The 25,697-nt window shown below is 39.4% G+C and overlaps 1 protein-coding gene across 3 annotated transcripts in view; it reads right to left on the bottom strand.

Moving 5' to 3' along the window:
- The window catches only part of GRXCR2 (glutaredoxin and cysteine rich domain containing 2), an 87,526-nt gene that overhangs the window by 14,959 nt on the left and 46,870 nt on the right, over window positions 1–25,697 (bottom strand). The window lies entirely within an intron of this gene.

Here is a 25,697-nt window from a genome sequence, read left to right as displayed (position 1 = left end):
GTCCTACAATCCCATGCAGGGAACAGACCTAATAGAGGTGAAATAATAACCTCATGCTTAGAGAGCAAATTGCCCACAGCTGAATCCCAGAATAGTCACTCTGGGAAGAAGTGATCTCTAAGGAAATAAGCATGGAAGAAGGTTTGTAAAGAAAAAGGTCCTTGGGCTGAGTGGAAAAGGGTAGGTTGGATGTGAGGAGCTGAAAGTGGAGTAAAGCCTTTCTCCCTGTCTTTGCTACCAGCATCACCATTCACTGAGTTGCCCAAATTGATCCCTCTTCCTGTTCCCCTACAGCCATTCGCATGGATACTTTTTTCTTTTTTTTAGACAGTGTCTCGCTCTGTTGCCAGGCTGGAGTGCAGTGGCGCAATCTCGGCTCACTGCAACCTCCACCTCCTGAGTTCAAGCAATTCTCCTGCCTCAGCCTCCCGAGTAGCTGGGACTACAGGCGTGCGCCACCATACCCAGCTAATTTTTGTATTTTTTGTAGAGATGGGGTTTCACCATGTTAGCCAGGATGGTCTCGTTCTCTTGACCTCGTGATCCACTCGCCTCAGCCTCCCAAAGTGCTGGGATTATAGGCCTGAGCCACCACGCCCAGCCCACTCACATGGATTCTATCACCACCGCCTTCTTTCATCCATCCCTGTCACCCTGGCCCTAGGTCAAACCCTCATCACTTCTGTTTTTAAAGTTGCAGCTGTCTCCCATGGACTTCCCTACTCACCACCAATTCCATTCTCCATATTGATGTGAGAGCGATAGTCCAAAACAACAAGTCTGCAGGTGTCAGTCTCCTGCTGAAAAATCTTTTCCAGTGGTTCAGGGCATAAATCTTAACTGTTCCATGTGACAGGCAAAGCCCCTCAAAAACCAGCCTCACCTTCCTTCCTTTCCAGGCTTGCCCTCTGTCACTCTTCCAGGGGCTGCCTGGGATTGGTGTTCCAGTTACACCAACAAGCTTACCCATTTCTCAAACCCACAAGTTTCTGTCTCTTATCCAGTACTCTGTTTCCTGATTTAGAGTGTCAAACTTCCATTCCTCCTTCAAGTCATACCTCAAATGTCGCTGCTTCTGGGCAGCCTTCCCACCTGCCCCAGGGAGAATGCCATTGGACTTTCGGACCTACCTACCGCCATTCAGGCACTTCTCACTTTCCCTGGCCCTTCCTATTTTTCCTGCCATTTAACTGTGAACACCTTGCAGTCAGAAGCTGTCCTTACCATCTATCTATTTCCAGTGTTTATCAAAGTGCCCAGTACATAATAGAACTCAGTAATTGTTGAATGAATGACTTCAGGTGAGAGAAACCAAATACACAAAGCTTTTTGAAAAGGAATTGAGCATATTTTATGTAGAATATTAAAGAGGGGGCTGGGCACAGTGGCTCACGCCTGTAATTCCAGCACTTTGGGAGGCTGAGGCGGGTGGATCACGAGGTCAAGAGATCGAGACCATCCTGGCAAACATGGTAAAACCCTGTCTCTACTAAAAATACAAAAATTAGCCAGGCATGGTGGCGGGCACCTATAGTCCCAGCTACTTGGGAGGCTGAGGCAGGAGAATCACTTGAACCCGGGAAGCAAAGGTTGCAGTGAGCCAACATTGCACCACTGCACTCCAGCCTGGCAATAGAGCGAGACACTATCAAAAAAAAAATAGTGAAGAGGTAGGATCAGAAGACTTTTTTTTTTAATCTACCTTTCTACTAAGGAAAAGTGTCACAGTTGTAAACTCCCTGTGTAACTGGTGCAAGAAATAGGTGGGAGAGAAGAACTAGGGAAACAATGTTTAAAGCAAAAGAAAGATACACTTTTCATAACATTATAACTCCCCCAGGATGCAGAGTTGTCTGGGACACACCATCAGTGAATTACAGGAGACTGAGACCTTGATCTCTCGGCCCTCATGGCAGCCAAGTGGGCCCCAGGACTACATTAGCCTTATTCATTTACTTCACCATATAGAACAATATCAAGCTGGGCATGGTGGCTCGCATCTGTAACCCCAGCTACTCAGGAGACTGGGGTGGAAAGATTGCTTGAGCCCAAGAGTTTGAGACCAGTCTGGGCAACAAAATGAGACTTTGTCTCTACAAAAAGTTTTTAAAAAATTATCTGGGCATGGTGGTGCATGTCTGTAGTCCCAGCTATTCAGGAGGCTGAGGCAAGAGGATTGCTTGAGCCCATGAATTTGAGGCTAAAGTGAACTACAATTATGCCACTGTACTCCAGCCTGGATAACAGAGTGAAACCCTGTCTCTTAAAAAATTGTGTGTGTATATATACACACATATATAAATGTAACAATTATTATTTTCCTTTTTTTTTTGGAGACATGGTTTTGCTTTGTCACCCAGGTTGGAGTGAAGTGGTGCAATCTTAGCTCACTGCAACCTCTGCCTCCTGGGCTCAAGCAATCCTCCCTCCTCAGTCTCCTGAGTAGCTGAGACCAAGGCATGCAACAATTATTATTTTCTATCTATGCCATGCCATTGAAAAAGATTGGGAACTCCTAACTAGAAGATTATTTTTTTCTATCTCTCCCAGGAAACAAATATTAATAAATAACCAATAGCCTATCTTCATCTAGAAAAACCAGTGAGCTGACTTCCACAATTACTTGTCAAGTAAACATTTTCAGTTGCCCCAAAATGAACGCCAGTAACAACAACAAAAACAAAGCTGGAAATGAGTTTTCCAAGTAACATTTTGTTCAACACTTTTTTATGCCATTTCCCATGTTCACAGACAGATTTTCAGTGAGCCAACCTAAAATCATGGGAAGTTTTGAAACAACCATGCTCATGTGAAAATTTTCAGATGTTGATGGTTCCAGAATAGTCACAAATACACTTCGAGAAGAACAAATTGATAAATTGAAAGCAATTTTGGCAGTATTATCAAAAGCCTTAAAAATATTTATATCTTTGAAACCTCCTAAGAAAGAAAATACTGTAGCTCCATATATCCAAAGAAATTGTGGCAAAACGCTAATATCAGTTGCCTCTGGCAACTGGGTGGAGGATTTTGAGTGTTTGTTTGTTCTTTCCCAGTTTAATCGTATTTTACTTGTTTGTGATAAGTTCATCTTACTTTGATAAGCAAGAATAAAATAAATGAAAAAAATCCATTCCTTTCTACCCAATTATTTCTCTTCAGAAAATAATTTTAAAGAAAGATATTTATTTAAAGATACTCCCCAAAATATTATTCATACTGGGAAAAAAACTGAAAACAACTTAAATGTTCAACAGTAGAAATGCCACAATATGAAAAGTTATATAGTCATTTTTAAAAGGGAGAGGAGATACTTCTCCTTAGTAGAAAGGTAGATTTTTAAAAAAATCTTCTGATCCTACCTCTTCACTATTCTTTTTTTTTTTTTTTTTTCTGGATATGGAGTCTTGCCCGGTCACCAGGCTGGAGTGCAGTGGTGCAATCTTGGCTCACTGCAACCTCTGCCTCCCAGATTCAAGTGATTCTCCTGCCTCATATGGAAAAATAAGAAAATAATATGGAAACATGTTTATGATACAAATTAAGTAGGAAAAGGTATAACAGATTTTATCTTCTGTGACATAGAATTTATATTATAAAACTGTAGAGAAGAGATCCATTCCAAGATGACTGAATAGGAACAGCTCCAGTCTGTAGTTCCCAGCATGACTGATGCAGAAGACAGGTGATTTCTGCATTTCCCACTAACGTACCTGGTTCAGCTTATTAGGACTGGTTGGACAGTGGGTGCAGCCCATGGAGGGCAAGCTGAAATGGGGTGGGGCATTGCCTCACCTGGGAAGCACAAGAGGTCGGGGGATTTCCCTTTCCTAGCCAAGGGAAGCTGGGACAGACTGTACCTGGAAAAACGGGACACTCTCACCTGAATACTGCAGTTTTCCCAAGGTCTTAGCAACCAGCAGACAAGAAGATTCTCTCCTGTGCCTGGCTCAGTGGGTCCCACACCCACGGAGCCTTGCTCACTGCTAATGCAGCAGTCTGAGATCAAACTGTGAGGCAGCAGCCTGCCTGAGGGAGGGGCATCCGCCATTACTGAGGCTTGAGTAGGTAAACAATGCCACCGGGAAGCTTGAACTGGGCAGAGCCCACCACAGCTCAGCACAGCCTACTGCCTCGATAGACTTCACCTCTGTGGGCAGGGCATAGCTGAACAAAAGGCAGCAGACAGCTTCTGCAGAGTTAATTGTCCCTGTGTGACAGCTCTGAAGAGAGCAGTGGTTGAGCACAGTTTTTGAGCTCTGAGAATGGACAGATGGCCTCCTCAAGTGGGTCCCTGACCCCCATGTAGCCTAATGGGGAGACACTTCCCAGTAGGGGCCGACAGACACCTCATATAGGTGGGTGCCCCTCTGGGATGAAGCTTCCAGAGGAAGGATCAGGCAACAATATTTGCTGTTCTGCAATCTTTGCTGTTGTGCAGCCTCTGCTGGTGATATCCAGGCAAACAGGGTCTGGAGTGGACCTCCAGCAAACTCCAACAGAACTGCAGCTGAGGGACCTGACTGTTAAAAGGAAAATTAACAAACAGAAAGGAATAGCATCAACATCAACAAAAAGGACATCTACACCAAAACCCCATCTGTAGGTCACCAATATCAAAGACCAAAGGTAGATAAAACCACAAAGATGGGGAGAAACACAGCAGAAAAGCTGAAAATTCTAAAAACCAGAGTGCCTCTTCTCCTCCAAAGGATCACAGCTCCTCGCCAGCAACGGAACAAAGCTGAATGGAGAATGACTGTGATGAGATGACAGAAATAGGCTTCACAAGGTCTGTAATAACAAACCCCTCCAAGCTAAAGGAGCATGCTCAAACCCATTGCAAGGAAGCTAAAAACCTTGAAAAAAGGTTAGATGAATGGTTAACTAGAATAAACAGTGTAGAGAAGACCTTAAATGACCTGATGGAGCTGAAAACCATGCCACAAGAACTTTGTGACACATGCACAAACTTCAGTACCTGATTCAATCAAGTGGAAGAAAGGGTATCAGTGATTGAAGATCAAATGAATGAAATGAAGCGAGAAGACAAGGTTAGAGAAAAAAGAGTAAAAAGAAATGAAAAAAGCCTCCAAGAAATATGTGAAAAGACCAAATCTACGTTTGATAGGGGTACCTGAAAGTGATGGGGAGAATGGAACCAAGTTGGAAAACACTCTTCCAGATATTATCCAGGAGAACCTCCCCAACCTAGCAAGGCAGGCCAACATTCAAATTCAGGAAATACAGAGAACACCATAAAGATATTCCTCTAGAAGAGCAACCCCAAGACGCATAATTGTCAGATTCCCCAAGGTAGAAATGAAGGAAAGAATGTTAAGGGCAGCCAGAAAGAAAGGTCGGGTTACCCACAAAGGGAAGCCCATCAGATGAACAATGGATCTCTTGGTAGAAACCCTACAAGCCAGAAGACAGTGGGGACCAATATTCAACATTCTTAAAGAAAAGAATTTTCAAACCAGAATTTCATATCCAGCCAAACTAAGCTTCATAAGTGAAGGAGAAATAAAATCCTTTACAGACAAGCAAATGCTGAGAGATTTTGTCACCACCAGGCCTCCCTTACAAGAGCACCAGAAGGAAGCACTAAACATGGAAAGAAATAACCAGTACCAGCCACTGCAAAAACATGCCAAATTGTGAAGACTATCAATGCTATGAAGAAACTGCATCAATTAACAGGTAAAATAACCAGCTAACATCATAATGAGAGGATCAAATTCACACAAAACAATATTAACCTTAAATGTAAATGGGCTAAATGTCCCCAATTAAAAGACACAGACTGGCAAATTGGATAAATAGTCAAGACCCACCAGTGTGCTGTATTCAGGAGACCCATCTCAAGTGCAGAGACAAACATATGCTCAAAATAAAGGGATGAAGGAAGATCTACCAAGCAAATGGAAAACAAAACAAAACAAAATAAAAAACCAGGGGTTGCAATCCTAGTCTCTGATAAAATAGACTTTAAACCTACAAAGATCAAAAGAGACAAAGAAGGCTATTACATAATAGTAAAGGGATCAATTCAATGAGAAGAGCTAACTATCAATATACACGCACCCAATACAGGAGCACCCAGATTCATAAAACAAGTCCTTAGAGACCTACAGAGAGACTTAGACTCCCATACAATAATAATGGGAGACTTTAACATCCCACTGTCAATATTAGACAGATTGAGACAGAAAGTTAACAAGGACATCCAGGGGTTGAACTCATCTCTGCACCAAGCAGACTTAATAGACATCTACAGAATTCTCCACCCCAAATCAACAGAATATACATTCCTCTCAGCACCTCATCACACTTATTCTAAAATTGACCACATAATTGGAAGTAAAACACTCCTCAGCAATGCAAAAGAACAGAAATCATGACAAACAGTCTCTCAGACCACAGTGCAATCAAATTAGAACTCAGGATTAAGAAACTCACTCAAAACCACACAACTATATGGAAACCAAACAACCTGCTCCTGAATGACTACTGGGTAAATAACAAAATGAAGGCAGAAATAAAGATGTTCTTTGAAACCAATGAGAACAAAGACACAACATACCACAATCTCTGGGACACATTTAAAGCAGTGTGCAGAGGGAAATTTATAGTACTAAATGCCCGCAAGAGAAAGCAGGAAAGATCTAAAATTGACACCCTAACATCACAATTAAAAGAACTAGACAAGCAAGAGCAAACGCATTCAAAAACTAGCAGAAGGCAAGAAATAACTAAGATCAGAGCAAACTGAAGGAGATAAGAGACACAAAAAACCCTTCAAAAAATCAATGAATCCAGGAGCTGGTTTTTTTGAAAAGATCAACCAAATTGATAGACCACTACCAAGACTACTAAAGAAGAAAAAAGAGAAGAATCAAATAGATGCAATAAAAATGATAAAGGGGATATCACCACCAATCCCACAGAAATACAAACTACTATCAGAGAATACTATAAACATGTCTATGCAAATAAACTAGAAAATCTAGAAGAAATGAATAAATTCCTGAACATATACACCCTCCCAAGACTAAACCAGGAAGAGGCTGAATCTCTGAATAGACCTATAATAACAGGCTCTGAAATTGAGGCAATAATTAATAGCCTACCAACGAAAAAAGTCCAGGACCTGACAGATTCACAACCGAATTCTACCAGAGGTACAAAGAGGAGCTGATACCATTCCTTCTGAAACTATTCCAATCCATAGAAAAAGTGGAAATCCTCCCTAACTTTATGAGGCCAGTGTCATCCTGATACCAAAGCCTGGTAGAGACACAACAAGAAAAGAGAATTTTAGACCAATATCCTTGATGAACACAGATGTGAAAATCCTCAATAAAATATTGGCAAACCGAATCCAGCAGCATATCAAAAAGCTTATCCACAATGATCAAGTTGGCTTCATCCCTGGGATGCAAGACTGGTTCAACATACTCAAATCACTAAACGTAATCCATCATATATACAGAATCAACGACAAAAGCCACATGATTATCTCAATAGATGCAGAAAAGCCCTTCGACAAAATTCAACAGGCCTTCATGCTAAAAACTCTCAATAAACTAGAATGTATCTCAATAAACTTGAATGTATCTCAAAATAACAAGAGCCATTTATGACAAAGCCACAGCCAATATCAATATCATACTGAATGGGCAAAAACTGGAAGCACTCCCTTTGAAAACTGGCACAAGACAAGGATGCCCTCTCTCATCACTCATATTCAACATAGTGTTGGAAGTTCTGGCCAGGGCAACCAGGCAAGAGAAAGAAATAAAGAGTATTCAATTGGGAAAAGAGGAAGTCAAATTGTCCCTGTTTGCAGATGACATGATTGTATATTTAGAAAATCCCATCGTCTCAGCCCAAAATCGCCTTAAGCTGATAAGCAACTTCAGCAAAGTCTCAGGATACAAAATCAATGTGCAAAAATCACAAGCATTCCCATATACCAAAACACACAAACAAAGAGCCAAATCATGAGTGAACTCCCATGCACAATTCCTACAAAGAGAATAAAATGCATAGGAATCCAACTTACAAGGGATGTGAAGGACCTCTTCAAGGAGAAGTACAAACCACTGCTCAGTGAAATAAAAGAGGATACAAACAAATGGAAGAACATTCCATGCTCATGAGTAGGAAGAATCAATATAGTGAAAATGGCCATGCTGCCCTAGGTAATTTATAGATTCAATGCCATCCCCATCAAGCTACCAATGACCTTCTTCAGAGAATTGGAAAAAACTACTTTAAAGTTCATATGGAACCAAAAAAAGAGCCTGCATTGCCCAGACAATCCTAAGCAAAAAGAACAAAAGTGGAGGCATCACGCTACCTAACTTCAAACTATACTACAAGGCTACAGTAACCAAAACAGCATGGTACTGGTACCAACACAGATTTATAGAACAATGGAACAAAACAGAGGCCTCAGAAATAACACCACACATCTACAACCATCTGATCTTTGACAAACCTGACAAAAACAAGAAATGGGGAAAGGATTCCCTATTTAATAAATGGTGCTGAGAAAACTGGCTAGCCATGTTAGAAAGTGGAAACTGGATCCCTTCCTCACACCTTATACAAAAATTAATTCAACATGGATTAAAGACTTAAATGTTAAACTTAAAACCATAAAAACCCTAGAAGAAAACCCAGGCAATACCATTCAGGACATAGGCATGGGCGAGGATTTCATGACTAAAACACCAAAAGCAATGACAATGAAAGCCAAAATAGACAAATGGGATCTAATTAAACTAAAGAGCTCCTGCACAGCAAAAGAAACTACCATCAGAGTGAACAGGCAACCTACAGGATGGGAGAAAATTCTTGTAATCTACCCATCTGACAAAGGGCTAATGTCCAGAATCTACAAAGAACTTAAACCAATTTACAAGAAAAAAACAACCCCATCAAAAAGTGGGCAAATATATGAATAGACACTTCTCAAAAGAAGACATTTATGCAGCCAACAGACACATGAAAGAATGCGCATTATCACCAGTCATCAGAGAAATGCAAATCAAAACCACAATGAGATACCATCTCACACCAATTAGAATGACAATCATTAAAAAGTCAGGAAACAACAGATGCTGGAGAGGATGTGGAAAAATAAGAATGCTTTTACACTGTTGGTGAGAGTGCAAATTAGTTCAACCATTGTGGAAGACAGTGTGGCAATTCTTCAAGAATCTAGAACTAGAAATACCATTTGACCCAGCAATCCCATTACTGGGTATATATCCAAAGGATTATATATCATGCTACTGTAAAAACACATGCACACATATGATTATTATGGCACTATTCACAATAGCAAAGACTTGGAACAAACCCAGATGTCCATCAAGGACAGACTGGATAAAGAAAATGTAGCACATATACACCATGGAATACTATGCAGCCATAAATAAGGATGAGTTCATGTCCTTTGCAGGGACATGAATGAAGCTGGAAACCATCATTCTCAGCAAACTATCATGAAGACAGAAAACCAAACACTGCATGTTCTCACTCATAGGTGGGAACTGAACAATGAGAACACTTGGACACAGGAAGGGGAACATCACACACCAGGGCCTTTTGAGGGGTGCAGTGCTGGGGGAGGGATAGCATTAGAAGAGAGAACCTAATGTAAATGACGAGTTGATGGGTGCAGCAAACCAACATGGCACATGTATACCTATGTAACAAACCTGCACGTTGTGCACTTGTACCCTAGAACTTAAAGTATAATTAAAGAGGAAAAAGGAAAAAAAAACTGTATAGAAAAGAGACTAAAAGTAAATACATTAAAATGCTAACAGTGGTTCTATTTAAAAGGGAGATTAAGGGTGATTTTTATGCTTTTTCACATTTTTCTGTATTTTTCTAAATTTTTCTTAATAAGCAAGTACTAATTTTTAATATTAAAATAATGGTTTTTGTTAAGTAAACTGTACCTAAAACTTATGCATTTGGTGGGAAATACTTAAATCCTCAACATTTTGCATTTTTCCTTTGACTGAATTCAATACTAGGAATTCATACAACTTTATTGTAAAAAATATATTTTGGGTGCCATTTTAATGTGAAAAGAAATGACTTTAACTTAAGCCAAACTCATGGAGGAACTGATTACTCAGGATTGCACCCAGCTGCAAAAATTTCAGTGGGTTATTGAAAGTAAAGGTGACAGCCAGGCACAGTGGCTCATGCCTGTAATCCTAGCACTTTGGGAGGCCAAGGCAGGTGGCTCGCTTGAGCCCAGGAGTTCAAGACCAGCCTGGGCAAGTTGGCAAAACCCCATCTCTATGAAAAACATAAAAATTAGCCTGGCATGCCTGTAGTTTCAGCTATTCAGGAGGCTGAGGTGGAGTGAAAGGATCACCTGAGCCCAGGAGGTCACAGCTGTAGTCAGCTAAGATCACACCACTGCACTCCAGCCTAGGCGACAGAGTGAGACCCAAAGTTGACTTATGTAGTAATAAAATCCTTCATTATAAAATCTCAATATGGAGCACAATACTTTTCTAAAACTCTGATGGACATTTAAGCAAACGATTAAACTTGACATCGCTAATGGTGGGACAAACGTATTATGTCTCCTGACATGATGCTTCATTTACAAACACATACAAATCTTGACAGTGAGAGGGGTACTATTTACAACGACAGCAGGAGAAGAAGCAAAGTGGAATACACCCCACCTATGAAGTATTCTGGACAAAAATCTTCAATATTTAAGCAAGCTTAGGTTTTGGTTTACAAGAAGTACAGAGAATAGAGGAATGGTTAAGTGGCCCAGAAGGAAACAACCAGACAAAGCCACTCTGTGGGACATCCTACAAGACACAGGTCTCATCAGAAAGTCAATATATCAAGGGAAAAAAGGTTGCAGATAGAAGAAACATTTCTGGATTTAAAGAGAATAAAGAAACATAACCGGCTGGGCGCGGTGGCTCACACCTATAATTCCAGTGCTTTGGGAGGCCGAGGCGGGCAGATCACCTGAGGTCGGGAGTTTGAGACCAGCCTGACCAACATGGAGAAACACCGTCTCTACTAAAAATACAAAATTAGCTAGGCATGATGGCGCATGCCTGTAGTCCCAGCTACTCAGGACGCTGAGGCAGGAGAATTACTTGAACCCAGGAGGCAGAGGTTGCAGTGAGCCGAGATCACGCCATTGCACTCCAGCCTGGGCAACAAGAGTGAAACTCCATCTCAACAAAAAAAAAAAAAAAAGAAAAGAAGAAAGAAACATGACCAAGTGCAATATATCAACCTAGATTTCTTCCTGGGGAAATTTTACTCTAGGGTCGGTATTAATATCAGAAGGAACTAGAGAATTATTGTTAGTTTTCTTAGGCAAGATAACATTATATAATTATATGAGAGACTGTCCTTTTGTAGGGCATACATGCCGAAATATTTAAGGTGAAATATCTATGTCTGTAATTTATTATTAAAAAGTTTATCCCCTCAATATATATCCCTATTTAAATAATGTATGCATATATGGTATACAAAGTAAAAATGAAAAAAAAAATTCACAATGCTTGATGGCTGCTTATTTGACTATTCCTCCAATTCCTGTATGTTTGAAATGTTTATAATAAAAATTGAAGAGAAATGATGCTCTTTTAAAATATTCACATTCCAAGCACTTGGGAGTTGGGAAAAAATATTCAAAGATACCTAGGTTTGCTTTTTTGCATTTTCATTTAGACCCTAGTGTATTCTGAATCTTTTTAGGAGTAGAATTTGTATCCTATCTGTCTGATGTCATTTACTGGACGTTATTTTTATGTGTATTTTGGGATTTAGGAGATTATATTAGATATGTGTCTTGATGAAAGAAATGTACAATTATTGCAAATTGAATATGAACATTATCCTTTAGTGATCTTTCCACATCTAACATTTCTAATCAGAGTAGGGCTTATAAATTAAACATATCCTTTTAATCTGCTCATACATTATCATGCAGTGTGTGTGTGTGTCTCTGTGTGTGTGTGTGTGTGTGTGTGTGTATTTAAACTCCAGCATGGCATTTTTCTTTGAAATATTGTTATGGCAGAAGGTTATTATAGTTATTGATCATTTGTAGAGAGCTGTAAGAGTTCATAGGACTTTAATACAATATGAAGAACAAAATCTAAGTTTTTAGTCTGCCTCTGTTCCACCACCACCACTTAGAAATTTCTAGGGCAACATTTCAAGAGACTATTATATTTCAGACCACCTTTTTCTTTCTTTCTCAAGGTTGTCTAAGCTCCCTCAGGAGTGGGTTTTTCACTGTGGTCCTAGGTGTCATGGGAGAGTCTGGTGGCTTGTTCCACGATTCTCCCTCTGATGAGGAGTCCCCCCAATCTAAAGTGTAGGATCAAGGGGCTCTGCTTAGAAGGTAAGACATTTTCTCAAAGTACAACTTTTGGTGTGAAATGCTAATAATATAAGTTTGTAAAATGCTGAGTTAAGCCAAGTTAAACTGGTTTCTTTACTGCATGACTTCTTAGAATGTTTAAGATACTAATATACCTTGTCAATCTCCATTGAGGGATACACCATTTCCAAAATGCAGTGCACACAAAACTCTTTTTCTTTTTGGAATTTGATTTCATGAGGTCAGTATTCTGAGGAAAATAGTCTGGGAGATGCTGTTCTGAAATGCTTCCCTCTTTAAAAATTCCCTCCACCTCCCATTCATACCCCTTCATAATGAAAAACAGCTGCTGCTTACTGGGCATGTTCTACATAAGAATAAGGTATTTCACAGTTGGGAAAACTGAAAACTGAAGTGCAGAAAGGTTAAGTTATCTGCCAGGCATCCCACAGTCATGAAATGTCAGTCATCTGAGCCCAAAATTCATGCTTCTCAACATTAATGCTTCTATCTTACATCATGAAATTGACCACTTGGAAAATGAAAGACAATTCCTTTAAAATGAGGCAGAAAATTATTTTAACTAGTCTCATCATATTCTAGAATCCATAACAGGCTTCTGAATATATGATCAGTGCAGCCTGTTGGTGGCTGGGTGTCATTTAGCTACCTATGGAGTTGGTTCTCCAAGCTCTGCCTCAGGGGATACCCCACAGTTTGTGCTGAAATGTAGCACCTGCATTATCGGTAAATCTCCAGAATGTAGAGATAGGCCAGCTTCCTTGTACTTTGAAATGCCTTTTCCTCACTGCCTCTGAGCAGTGCTGGCAGGAGTCTTTGCATCACAGGCCTAACTCCCCATGTCAGAATGTAAAGGGAAGGTTTCCAGAGGACCCAATAGGCGAGGAGTGTGGTGGAAAAACATCCACCCTGCCAGAAACCACAGGCCAAAATCTGGGACGTCATTAAAAAATAATCATCACTTGAGATTATTCTACTATTCAAAAACCCTGTCCCGGGGAGCCCCTGGTTTGCCTACTAGAGAATAAGGGACAAATTTTTCTAACTCCTCCTTCATTTCTAACTTACCGTGCATTCCTATCACACAGAAAAGCAAAAAGAGATCTCAGAGGCTGAAAAATGGCCCTGAGTTTTCTCTATTCCAGCATTCTCCAATACTATTATAATGTAAGCCACATACATATTTTTAGATTTTCCAATAGTAACATTAAGAAAGCAAAAAGAAACAGATGAAATTAATTTTATTAATATTTACTTAATCCAATATATCCAAAATGTTATCATTGCAACATGTAATCCAGTATAAGAAAGATATTCATTAGCTATTTTATGTTCTTTTTTTCCTACTAAACCTTTTCATTCCTATGTGTATTTTACTTAGAGAGCATCTCAATTCGTTCACTAGACTTTCTGTTAGAAATATTTGATCTCTATTCAGATTTCATAAAATTTATATTGACACAGTAGATTCACATACCCAAGTTATTCCAATCATATTTAAAAGTTTTTCAATAACTGAACTCATCATCAATTTTAAAATTTATATGTAAATCAAATTAAAATTTTGTTTTTTATTTTAATTTTTTCTTTGAGACAGGATCTCACTCTGTTGCCCAGGCTGGAGTGCAGTGGCACGATCATAGCTCACTTGCAGCCCTGAACTCCTAGGCTCAAGCAATCCTCCTGCTTCAGCCTCCTGAGTAGATGGGACCACAGGTGTGTGCCACCAAACCTGGCTATTTTAAAAAATTTTTTATATACATAGTGTCTCCCTGTTGTCCAGGTTTAAATTAAAATTCTGGTTATTTAGTCCCACTAGCTACATTTCAAGGCCAGTAGTCACTTATTACTTGTGGCTACCCTATTAGACAGCTAGTCAAACGTTCTTGATGAGGCCAGTATTGCCCCTTAGAGGACATTAATAATAATAAATGATAATAAATGTGTGGAAACATTTATTTTTTAGTTCTGTGCTCAAAATGAATGAACACCACAGACATTTCGTGGGTGAGAGGCTAGGGATGTTAGACATCCTCCAATATGAAGAGCAATCCTACACAACAAAAATTGTCCCTCACCTCAGACATTTGAGAAGATAAAACACCTGTTTATAATTATCTGTGCCTAGAACATAGCTGTTTGTCTATTTATTTTATTTTATTAGTGGGAGTGGGGAGCTTAGCTTTGATATACAGCACATTTGGGGAACTGAAAATGCACATAAATTAAAGAAATTTTGTACTTTGTCTTGTTCGGAGTTCTACCAAGAGTTGTCCACCGTTTTGTAAAATTATTTCACTGGTTGAAATATTGTAAATCAGAAAGCATTTGTAGCTGTCCCAATCACAGCGATCCTAGACATAGGCAGAACACCTAACCATTTTACAATAACTTCTAGGAAATCACATCCAAGCATTTGTTTTTAAAATATGTAGGATTTCATATCAATTACTTTCCTTTTATTTCCCTTTATATTAGAGCAAGGACATTATATTGGTTTTTTGAAGTTATATTTGTAGGTAATTGTTTAATTTATTAATTTTATTCCAGAATAGTGCAGAGGGTTAGGAAATAAGCGTTACTGAAAGCATGCATTATGTCTGATGGAATAAGAGCCACTGCTCTAGTAAGCATGGCTAGCTAAAGCTGATGAAGACTCTGCCACCTGCAGGGAGGAGAGGGAACTCAGGCTGCATCACGGAATGCACTAGGAAAGGATGTGATTGTGTGGCTCCAGAGGACAGGAAAGAGCTGTTTCAATTAAACAAATACATATTTTGTATCTACTAAGTCTAAAGCACGGTATCCTGGAAGATAGGGCTACAGCAGCAACCCAAACAACATGAGCCTTCTCCCAAGAGCTCATGGTGGAGCGCAGAAAAATATGTGGGTCTGGGGAAGTAGGGATCGGGTCAAGTGGGCAAGAACAATCCACTGGTCAGAGACTCCCTGATCCATTTCAAACCTCTGTGCTAACAACCTGTGCAGGTTACTTGATCTAGGAGAATGTAGCAAGGGTGCCAAGGTTTTGGCACATATGCTTAATTTTTTTCAAAATTTACACCGGCTTAGAAAATCTACATAAAAATATAAAAGTAATACATGAATACAGTGTTTTGTATAAATTCAAAAACTAGAGATGCAGGTAAAAAACAAAAAAGTCTTCACTTTTCCTTAAAAAATAACTATTACTATAAATCAAGAATATGTCCTTCTCAACATTTTATGCATTTATATACATATGTATGCAAGATACAAATAATTGTGTTGGGTTTTTCTTAAAAACATAAATGAAGTTATACACTCTGTGTGTGTATAGCTTTACAACTTCATTTTTCCTTTTATTTAAAAATAGGTCTTGGCACAAAGGCATAAGAATAGCACAATGGGCCAGGTGCGGTGGCTCACACCTGTAATCCCAGCACTTTGGGAGGACGAGGTGGGCAGATCACTTGAGGCCAGGAGTTAGAGACCAGCCTGGTCAACATGGTGAAACCCCCTCTCTACTAAAAATATGAAAATTAGTTGGGCATGGTGGCAGGCGCCTGTAATCCTGAGGCAGCAGAATTGCCTGAACCTGAGAGATGGAGGCAGAGGTTGCAGAGAGCCAAGATCGCATCACTGCACTCCAGCTTAGGCTGGGTAACAGAGTAAGACTGTGTCTCAAATAAAAAAAAAAGAAAGAAAGAAAGAAAAAGAAAAAAGAATGATGCAATAGACTCTGGGGACTTTGGGGGGAAGTGTTGGGTGGGGGGGTGAGGGATAAAAGACTACAAAGAGGGTAAAATGTATACTGCTTGGGTGATGGGTGCACCAAAATCTCACAAATCACCACTAAAGAACTTACTCATGTAACCAAATACCACCTGTACCCCAATAACCTATGCAAATAAAATACATAAATAAAAATTAAAATATGTCTTGGAACTCCCAGCTGTCATCTGCTGTTGCATCTCCAAGCTTTTGGGAACTTCTGGGCATGTTTTGCTCTCCACATCACTCACTTTTTGAAGGAAAGAAAGAAGAGGAAAAAATCTACCCATGGGAAAATAAATACAAAAATTAGAAGTACCAGCATCTCCAGATGAGAAGGAACTAGCACAAGAATTCTGCCACCATGAAAAATCTGAATGTGGCAATACCACCGGAGGATTGCATTAGCTCTCCAGAATGGTCCATGACCAAAATGGAAACTCGGGAATGACAGGTAAAGAATTCAAAGCATGGATTTCAAGAAAGCTCACTGAGATCCAAGACAAGCTTGAAAATCAATAGAAAGAAACTTCTAAAGCAGTCCAGAAAATGAAGGAAGAGATAAACATCTTAAAAAGAAAGCAATCTGAGCTTCTGGAATTAAAATACTCATGTAAGGAGTTTCAAAATACAATTGAAAGCTTTGTCAATAGTCTGGGCTAAGCAGAAGAAATAATTTCGGAGATTAAAGACCAGTCTTTTGAACTAAACCAATCTGACAAAAATAAAGAAAAAAGTTTTTGCTTTGTTTTGTTTTTGTTTTTGTTTTTTGACAGAGTCTTCTTCTGTTGCCAGGCTGGAGTGCAGTAACATAATTGTGGCTCACTACAACCTCTGCCTCCCAAGTTCAAGCATTTCTCCTGCCCTCAACCTCCTGAATACCTGGAATTACAGGCATATGCCACCATACTTAGCTAATTTTTGTATTTTTAGTAGAGATGGAGTTTCATCATGTTGGCCAGGCTGGTCTCAAACTCCTGACCTCAAGTAATCTGCCCACCTCAGCCTCTCAAAGAGCTGAGATTACAGGTGTGAGCCACTGAACCTCACAAGAATTTTTTTTTTTTTTTTTTTTTTTTTTTTTTTTTTTGAGACGGAGTCTTGCTCTATCGCCCAGGCTGGAGTGCAGTGGCCCGATCTCAGCTCACTGCAAGCTCCGCCTTCCGGGTTCACGCCATTCTCCTGCCTCAGCCTCCCGAGTAGCTGGGACTACAGGCGCCCGCCACCTTGCCCGGCTAGTTTTTTGTATTTTTTAGTAGAGACGGGGTTTCACCGTGTTAGCCAGGAGATTTCGAGAAATATGGGATTATGTAAAGTCACCAAATCTATAAATTATTGGCATTCCTGAGACAGAAGCAGAAAAAGCAAACAACCTGGAAAGTATATTTGAAGAAATAATTCAAGAGAGGTGAAGGAGAAATAAAATCTTTTCCAGACAAGCAAGCACTGAGGGAATTTGTTACCACTAGACTAGTCTTACAAGAGATCTTTAAGGGAGTTCTAAACATGGAAGCAAAAGAATGATACATGTTACCACAAAAACACAGCTAAACACATAGCCTGCAGACCCTGTAGAGTGAAATCACCATAGAACTACAAAGCAGACAACTAACAACTTCACGATAAGATCACAATTTCACATGTTAATATTAATTTTGAATGCAAGTGTTCTAAACATCCCATTTAAAAGTCACAGAAGGGCAAGTCGAATTAAAAAAAAAAAAAAAGACTCATCCACTTGCTGTCTTCAAAAGACCTATCTCACACAGAATGACACCCATAGGCTCAAAGTAAAGGGCTGAGAAAAGATCTGCCACACAAATAGAAATCAAGAAAAAGCAGGAGTCACTATTCTTATATCAGATAAAAGAGACTTTAAACCAACAACAGTAAAATAGAACAATGGCTAAATGATAAAGGGTTCAATTCAACAAGAAGACTTAATTACCCTAAATATATACATACCCAACATTAGAGACCCCAGATTCATAAAACAAGTACTTCTAGAACTATGAAAAGACTTAAACAGCCACAGATAATAGTAGAGAACTATAACACACCACTGACAGCATTAGACAGATAATGAAGTCAAAAAACTAACAAAGAAATTCTGGACTTAAGCTCAACACTTGACCAACTGGACCTAATAGATATCTGCAGAATACTTCACCCATTAATCACAGAATATACATTCTTCTAATCTGTACATGGAACATACTTCAAGATTGACCACATTCTCAGCCATAAAGCAAATCTCAATCAATTCCAAAAAAATCAAAATTATAGCAACCATACACTCAGACCACAGTGGAATAAAAATATAAATCAATGCAAAGAAGATATCTCAAAACCACATAATAACATGGTAATTAAACAACTTGCTAGTAAATGACTTTTGGTAAACAACAAAATCAGGGCAGAAAACAAAAAGTTATTCGAAATAAATGAAAACAGAGATACAACATACCAAAATCTCTGGGATGCAGCAAAGGCAGTGTTAAGAAGAAAGCTTATAGCACTAAATGCCTACCTCAAAAAGTTAGAAAAATCTCAAATTAACAATCTAACATTACACCTAGAGGAATTAAAAAAACAAGGTAAAACTAACCCCAAAGGTAGAGGAAGAAAAGAAATAACTAAAATCAGAGCAGAATTGAATGAAATTGAGACCCAAACGTTCTTACAAAGAATCAATAAAACCAAAAGTTTGCTTTTTGAAAGGATAAATAAGACGGATAGACCACTACTAGCTAGGTTAACAGAGAGCGAGAAGATCCAAATAAGCACAATCAGAAATGACAAAGGTGACATTACATCTGATCTCACAGAAATGCAAAAGCTCCTCAGAGACTATTATGAACACCTCTACAAACATAAACTAGAAAATGTAGAGCAAAGGGATAAATTCCTGGAAACACACAATCTCCCAAGATTGAATCAGTTCTGAAATTGAATCAGTAATTAAAAAAAAAAAAAAAAAAAAACCTACCAACCAAAAAAAGCCCTGGACCAGATGGATTCACAGCCAAATTCTACCAAATGTTCAAGGAAGAGCTGGCACCACATCAATTCTACTGAAACTATTTCAAAACATCAGGGAGAAGGGACTCTTCCCTAACGCATTCGACAAAGCCAGCATCGCCCTGATACGAAAACCTGGCAAAGACAAAAGAAAACTATGGGCCAATATCCCTGATGAATATACATGCAAAAATCCTTTAAAAAATACTAGCAAACTAAATTCATCAACATGTTAAAAAGTTAATCCACCATGATCAAGAAGCCTTGATTCCTGGGATGCAAGGTTGGTTCAACATACACAAGTAATAAATGTAATTCACCACATAAAAAAATTAAAAACAAAAACCATATTATCTCAATAGACACAGGAAGGATAATAAAATTCAGTATCTTTTCATGGTAAAAACTCTCAAGAAACTAGACATCAAAGGAACATACTTCCAAATAATAAGAGCCATCTATGACAAACTCACAGCCAATATCATACTAAACAGGCAAAAACTAGAAGCATTCCCTTTGACAAATGGAAGATGTCCACACTCACAACTCCTATTCATCATAGTACTAGAAGTCCTAGCCAGAGAAATCAGACAAAAGAAAGAGTTAAAAGGCATTGAAATAGGAAGACAGAAAGTCAAATTTTCTCTTTTTGTGGACAATCATAGTACTAGAAGACCTAGCCAGAGAAATCAGACAAAAGAAAGAGTTAAAAGGCATTGAAATAGGAAGACAGAAAGTCAAATTTTCTCTTTTTGTGGACAATACAATTCTATACCTTGAAAATCCTAAAGACACCACCAAAAGCCTCCTGTAATTGACTTCAGCAAAGTTTCAGGATACAAAATCAATGTACAAAAGCCAGTACTATGCATTTCTATGCACCAGTAATGTTCATGCTGAGAGCCAAATTAAGAACACAATCCCATTTACAATAGCCACACAAAAAATAAAACACCTGGGAATACATCTAACCTAGGAGGTAAAAGACCTCTACAAAAAGAAGTAAAAACACTGCTAAGAGAAATCATAAATGACACAAACAAGTGTAAAAACATTCCATATTCATGAATTGAAAAAAAGCAATATCATTAAAATGACCCTATTGGCCAAAGCAATCTACAGATTTGACACTATTTATAACAAACTACCAACATCATTTTTCACAGAATTGGCAAAAAAACTATTCTAAAATTCATATGGAATGAAAAAAGAGCTCAAATAGCCAAAGCAATTCTAAGTAAAAACAACAAAGCCAGAGGCATCACATTGCCTGACTTCAAACTATACCATAAGGCTACAGTAACCAAAACAGTATGGTACTGGTACAAAAACAGACACATAAACCTTTGGAACAAAATAAAGAGCCCAGAAATAAAGCAGCACATCTACAGCCATCTAATAATCTTCAACAAAGTTGACAAAAATAAGCAACATGGAAAAGATTCCCTATTCAATAAATAGTGCTGGGATAGCTGGCTAGCCATATGCAGAAGAATCAAATTGGACCCCTACCTTTTAACACATACAAAAATTAACTCAGGATGGATTGAAGACTTAAATGTAAAACCTCAAACTATAAGAATCCTAGAAGAACACCTAGGAAACACCATTCTGGACATAGGCCTTGGGAAAGAATTTATGACTAAGTCCTCAAAAGCAATTACAATAAAAAAAATTGATAAATGGGACCTAATTAAATTAAACAGCTCTGAACAGCCAAAGAAACTATCAATAGAGTAAACAGACAGCCCCACAGAATGGGAGGAAATATTCACAAACTCTGCATCCAACAAAGGTCTAACAACCAGAATCTATAAGAAACTTAAACAATTGAATAAGCAAAAAACAACTCCATAAAAAACCCCAGCAAAAGATGTTGATATGGTTTGGGTTTTTGTCCCTGCCCTAATCTCATGTTGAATTGTAGTCCCCAATGTTGGAGAAGGGGGTCTGGTGGGAGGTGATTGGATCATGGGGGCGGATTTCCCTCTTGCTGTTCTCATGATAGTGAGTTCTCACAAGATCTGGTTGATTAAAAGTGTGTAGCATTTTCCCCTTCACTCTCTTCCTCCTGTTCTGGCCAAGTAAGATGTGCCTGCTTCCTCTTTGCCTTCCACCATGATTGTAAGTTTCCTGAGGTCTCCCCAGTCATGCTTTCTGTACAGCCTGAGGAACTGTGAGCCAATTAAACCTCTTTTCTTTATAAATTACCCAATCTCAGGTAGTTCTTTATAGCAATGTGAGAACAGACTAATACAGATACAAACAGACACTTCCCAAAAGAAGATATACAAGCAGCCAGGCAAACGTGAAAAAATGTTCATTCTCACTAATCATGACAGAAATGCAAATCAAAGTGACAGTGAGATGCCATCTCACACCAGTCAGCATGGCTATTATTAAAAAGTCAAATAATAACAGATATTGGCAAGGCTGCAGGGAAGAGGGAATGCTTATACACTGTTGGTGGGAATGTAAATGAGTTCAGCCACTGTGGAAAGCAGTTTGGAGATTTCTCAAAGAACTTAAATCAGAGCTGCCATTGGACCCAGCAATCCCATTACTGGGTATATATCCAAAAGAAAACAAATCATTCTACCAAAAAGACACATGCACTTCATCACACTCAATGAAGCAGGGCTATCCATAGTAACAAAGTCACGGATTCAACCTAGGTGCCCATCAATGGTGTATTGAATTTTTTTAATGTGGTACATATATACTGTGGAACACTCTGCAGCCATGAAAGAGAACCAAAGCATGTTCTTTGCAGCAACATGGATGCAGCTGGTGGCCATTATCCTAAGCAAATTAACACAGAAACAGAAAACCAAATCCCACATGTTTTCACTTGTAAGTGGGAGGTAAATATCAGATACTCATGGGCATAAAGATAGCAACAACAGACACTGGGGACTACTAGAGGGTGGAAGGAGGGAAGGGGGCAAGAGTTGAAAAAATAACTATTGAGTACTATATTCGGTACCTGGGTGACAGGATCATTTATACCCCTGACCTCAGCATCACATAATATACCCAAGTATATTAGGCACATGTACCCACTGAATCTAAAAAAGTTGAAATGAAAAAAAAAAGTCTTGAAGAGTTTTCCATGTTAATACATATAGATCTCCCTCACCGATTTTAAGATTTGTTTACTAATCCATTATAAAGAAGAATTCATTCATTTATACTTCTAGAAAATATTTATTGAGTAGCTACTATGTGCTTGAAACTATGGTAGGTGTTAGGAATACAGCACAAAGCAACAAAAACAGAGGTAAAAACGCAGAGATTCTTGCATTTGTGGAGCTTATATTCTAGTGGACGGAAACACAATATGTTAAATAAATCATATATTATATGAAAAGTGATAACAGCTATGGAAAAAATAGAGCAGGGTAAAGGGGATTGGGAGTACTAAACTCAGAGTGGGGTAAATTGCAACTAAAAATGAGTTGGATAGAGCTGGTCTCACTGAGAAGCATCCTTGAGTAGATGAGGGAGGGAGCTAGGAGAACATGGAGGGAAAAATGTTTCAGGCAGCAGAAACAGTAAGAGCAAAGGCCCTCTGGCGGGAATGTAACTAATAGGTTCTTGAAACAGCAAGGATGCCACTGTAGCTGGAAGGAGCAAGAGTGGATACAGGGGAACCAAGTGGAAGATGATTGCAAACTTCTGCTGCAGAAATGATAGTGTCTCAAGATCAGGAAGGTAGCTGTGGAGGTAATGAGAAGTAGGCAGATTCTAAATATATTTTGCAGGTAGTCAACAAGATTTACTCGTGGTATTCATGGAGGGAGTGAGAGAAGAAAAGAACTGAAGATGATTCAGAGGTTTTTGTCCTAAGCAGTTGAAAGCGCTGTGCTGCATTACTGATATATACCATAGCTGATATAACCAGTCTTCTTTTTTTTAGAGAGAGACAGGGTCTTGCTCTATCACCCAGGCTAGAGTGCACTGCTGTGATTATAGCTCTTGGCAGCCTTGAACTCCGACTCAAGCAATCCTCCCACCTCAGCCTCCCAAGTAGCTAGGACTACAGGTGCATGCCACCATACCTGTCTAATTTTTATTTATTTATTATTTTTTGTAGAGACAGTGTCTTACTATGTTTTCCAGGCTGGTCTCAAACTCCTGGCCTCAAGTGATTCTCCTGCCTTGATTTCCCAAAGTGCTGAGATTATAGGGTGTGATCCAATGTGCCCGGCCTAACCAGTTCTTTATAAACTAACATATAGATGACCTCTGGGTTTTCTCTACTATGAATAATCCTGCAAAAACTATACTCTTATATGCATCTTTGTGCACACCTGATTGGGTTTCCCACTAAACAATTTCACCTGTCTCTCTCCTCTGGAATGAATGAACTGAGCTGATCTAATCAACCAGAGGGGGTAGATGTGCGCTCAAGACATGCAAAGGAATCAGTGAGTGACGCCAAGTTAAACATAAAGAAGAGGTTGTCTTTTCTCTTTTACATTTTCCCTTCCTGATTCATCCTGCCCACCAATTACACTGTGCATTACAAAATCAAATAACAGCAAACATTTTTGAGCATTTAAGTGTCAAGCACGATGTTCAGTGATTTGCAAGCATTATCTCCCTTTTACCCTCATGACCACACTTATAAGGTATACGTTAAAATTATGTCCATTGTATAGATAAGAAGTAAAAGGAGACCTTGGAGGGGTTGAGTGCACCCCCAAGGTCACACAGGAATAAGTGATTAAACTTGGATTTGCACTTAGACCGTCTAACCTTATAGAGCTCACATCCTCAACCAGCTGCATGATGCAGCTTTTAAATAAAAATCAAATCCTACATATCCCTATGATTTTTTGCCTTAAAACAAATAAGCACTGACTAAATACTATCAGTTGCATTGACAGCAAAGATTGTGCCTAGCCCCCTAAAAGACAGTACAGGGTAATATAAAGGTCACAGGCTTTGAAATCAACTTTTAGCTGTGTGATCTTGAGTAATGTGCTACCTCTCTGAACCTCAGAGACACAGATCAGGGCCCTGAGAAAATGAGACATAGCATGGCTAGTTTCCTATGGAGACTTGTTTAAAAACTTCTTCAAGATGTTATATCCAAGTGTCCCACTGGTGGCTGAAGACAGGTAGTGCAGTCCAGAGTCTCTACTGGAGAAATCTAGATCATTCTCTTCACTCTCTGGGGCCTTCCTGCTAAGAGGCAGTTTCCTCTGAAACTCAGTTCCTTCCCTATCTGTCTGCCTCAAAACTTACTCCCTATCCTGTGTCAGGGCTGCCACTGAAGTCACCAAAACATTGCAGCACTGTGGAAAGAGGATTTGATTCAGAGTCAAAAAAAATAAGAGCTCAGATCCCAACTTAGTTGATGAGAATTACTGTGTGACTACAACAAACCTCTAGCCATCTCTGTGCCTCTGTCTCTTCATCTCTAAGATCACGGGTTTGAGTAAATAAACTCTGAATTCTGTATCAGGATGAACATCCTACAACTCTAACTCTGGAAGTTATGTGAAAGAAGAGAATGATGGATGCAGTGAAGACAAAGAATCTGGCCCCCCTACCAATATTTATTGATGTGTCAGAGGCCACAATTGATTGTCTTCCTCTGGAGCAGACACACAACTGTTGCTCATGCAGTGAAAGCCATTTTTTGCCTGAGGAAACAAAATGTTCCAGGAAATTTCACAAAAATTGCTTTTGAATTATCTAAAGAGCCACAAATTCACACCAAGCAGGGCATTACATGAAGCCTGAAGTCCCAAATGTTGACTGCAAATACTCCTCTCTGATGAAAATTTCACAACGCTTTAGAGACATGCCCTGAAGTGGTTTAACAATCAGTTGTGTCGGGAAAGGCTGAGGAGAACTCCTAACTGGAGCTGAGTGGGGTCTGACTATCCCCAGATTTGTGTGTGAATGTGGGTCTCTGCCCAGAAGAGTGCTGAAAACACAGCTCTGGGAGGATGACATCCCTCACACCAAGGCCCCTGCATCCCACCCCAGGCCAGACACCAGGAAACACACAAATGCACACACACATACATCCTCACACCCCACCTCCACCCTCTCCTGAGAACCAACATCGCTGAGGAAACGTGGGGTGGTAGATCCAGAGTAGGGCCCACAGTACCCCGGTTCTGGCCTGACGGTTGATGGGATCTTGTACCTGGAAATGGTTTTCTCTAGACCTTAATTTTACCACGAAGGTCTTGGACTTGGACTTGAAGTTTTTAACCTCTGACAATCTACGTTTCCTTAATGAGATGAGCACCTTCCTGATCTGCTGAGGAGGCAGGTTGCCTTTTTGCAGCCTGGACTTGGCTCTGGAGCCACCAGTTTTATTTGTCACACACAAATCCTCATACCCCTTCCTTGAGGATCTCTTCCCCTGCTCCCTGTGGTCCTGGCAGGAGTCAGAAGACCCCACAGCCACAGCCACAGTGATTGGTCCAGGGTTAGACAGAGTAACTCAGACGCTGGCCTCATGTTTCTGTTA

The sequence above is a fragment of the Trachypithecus francoisi genome, unplaced genomic scaffold, assembly GCF_009764315.1.
Source record: "Trachypithecus francoisi isolate TF-2019V2 unplaced genomic scaffold, Tfra_2.0 Lachesis_group2, whole genome shotgun sequence".
Classification (NCBI taxonomy): Eukaryota; Metazoa; Chordata; class Mammalia; order Primates; family Cercopithecidae; genus Trachypithecus; species Trachypithecus francoisi.
This window is presented reverse-complemented; position numbering and strand designations above follow the sequence as displayed.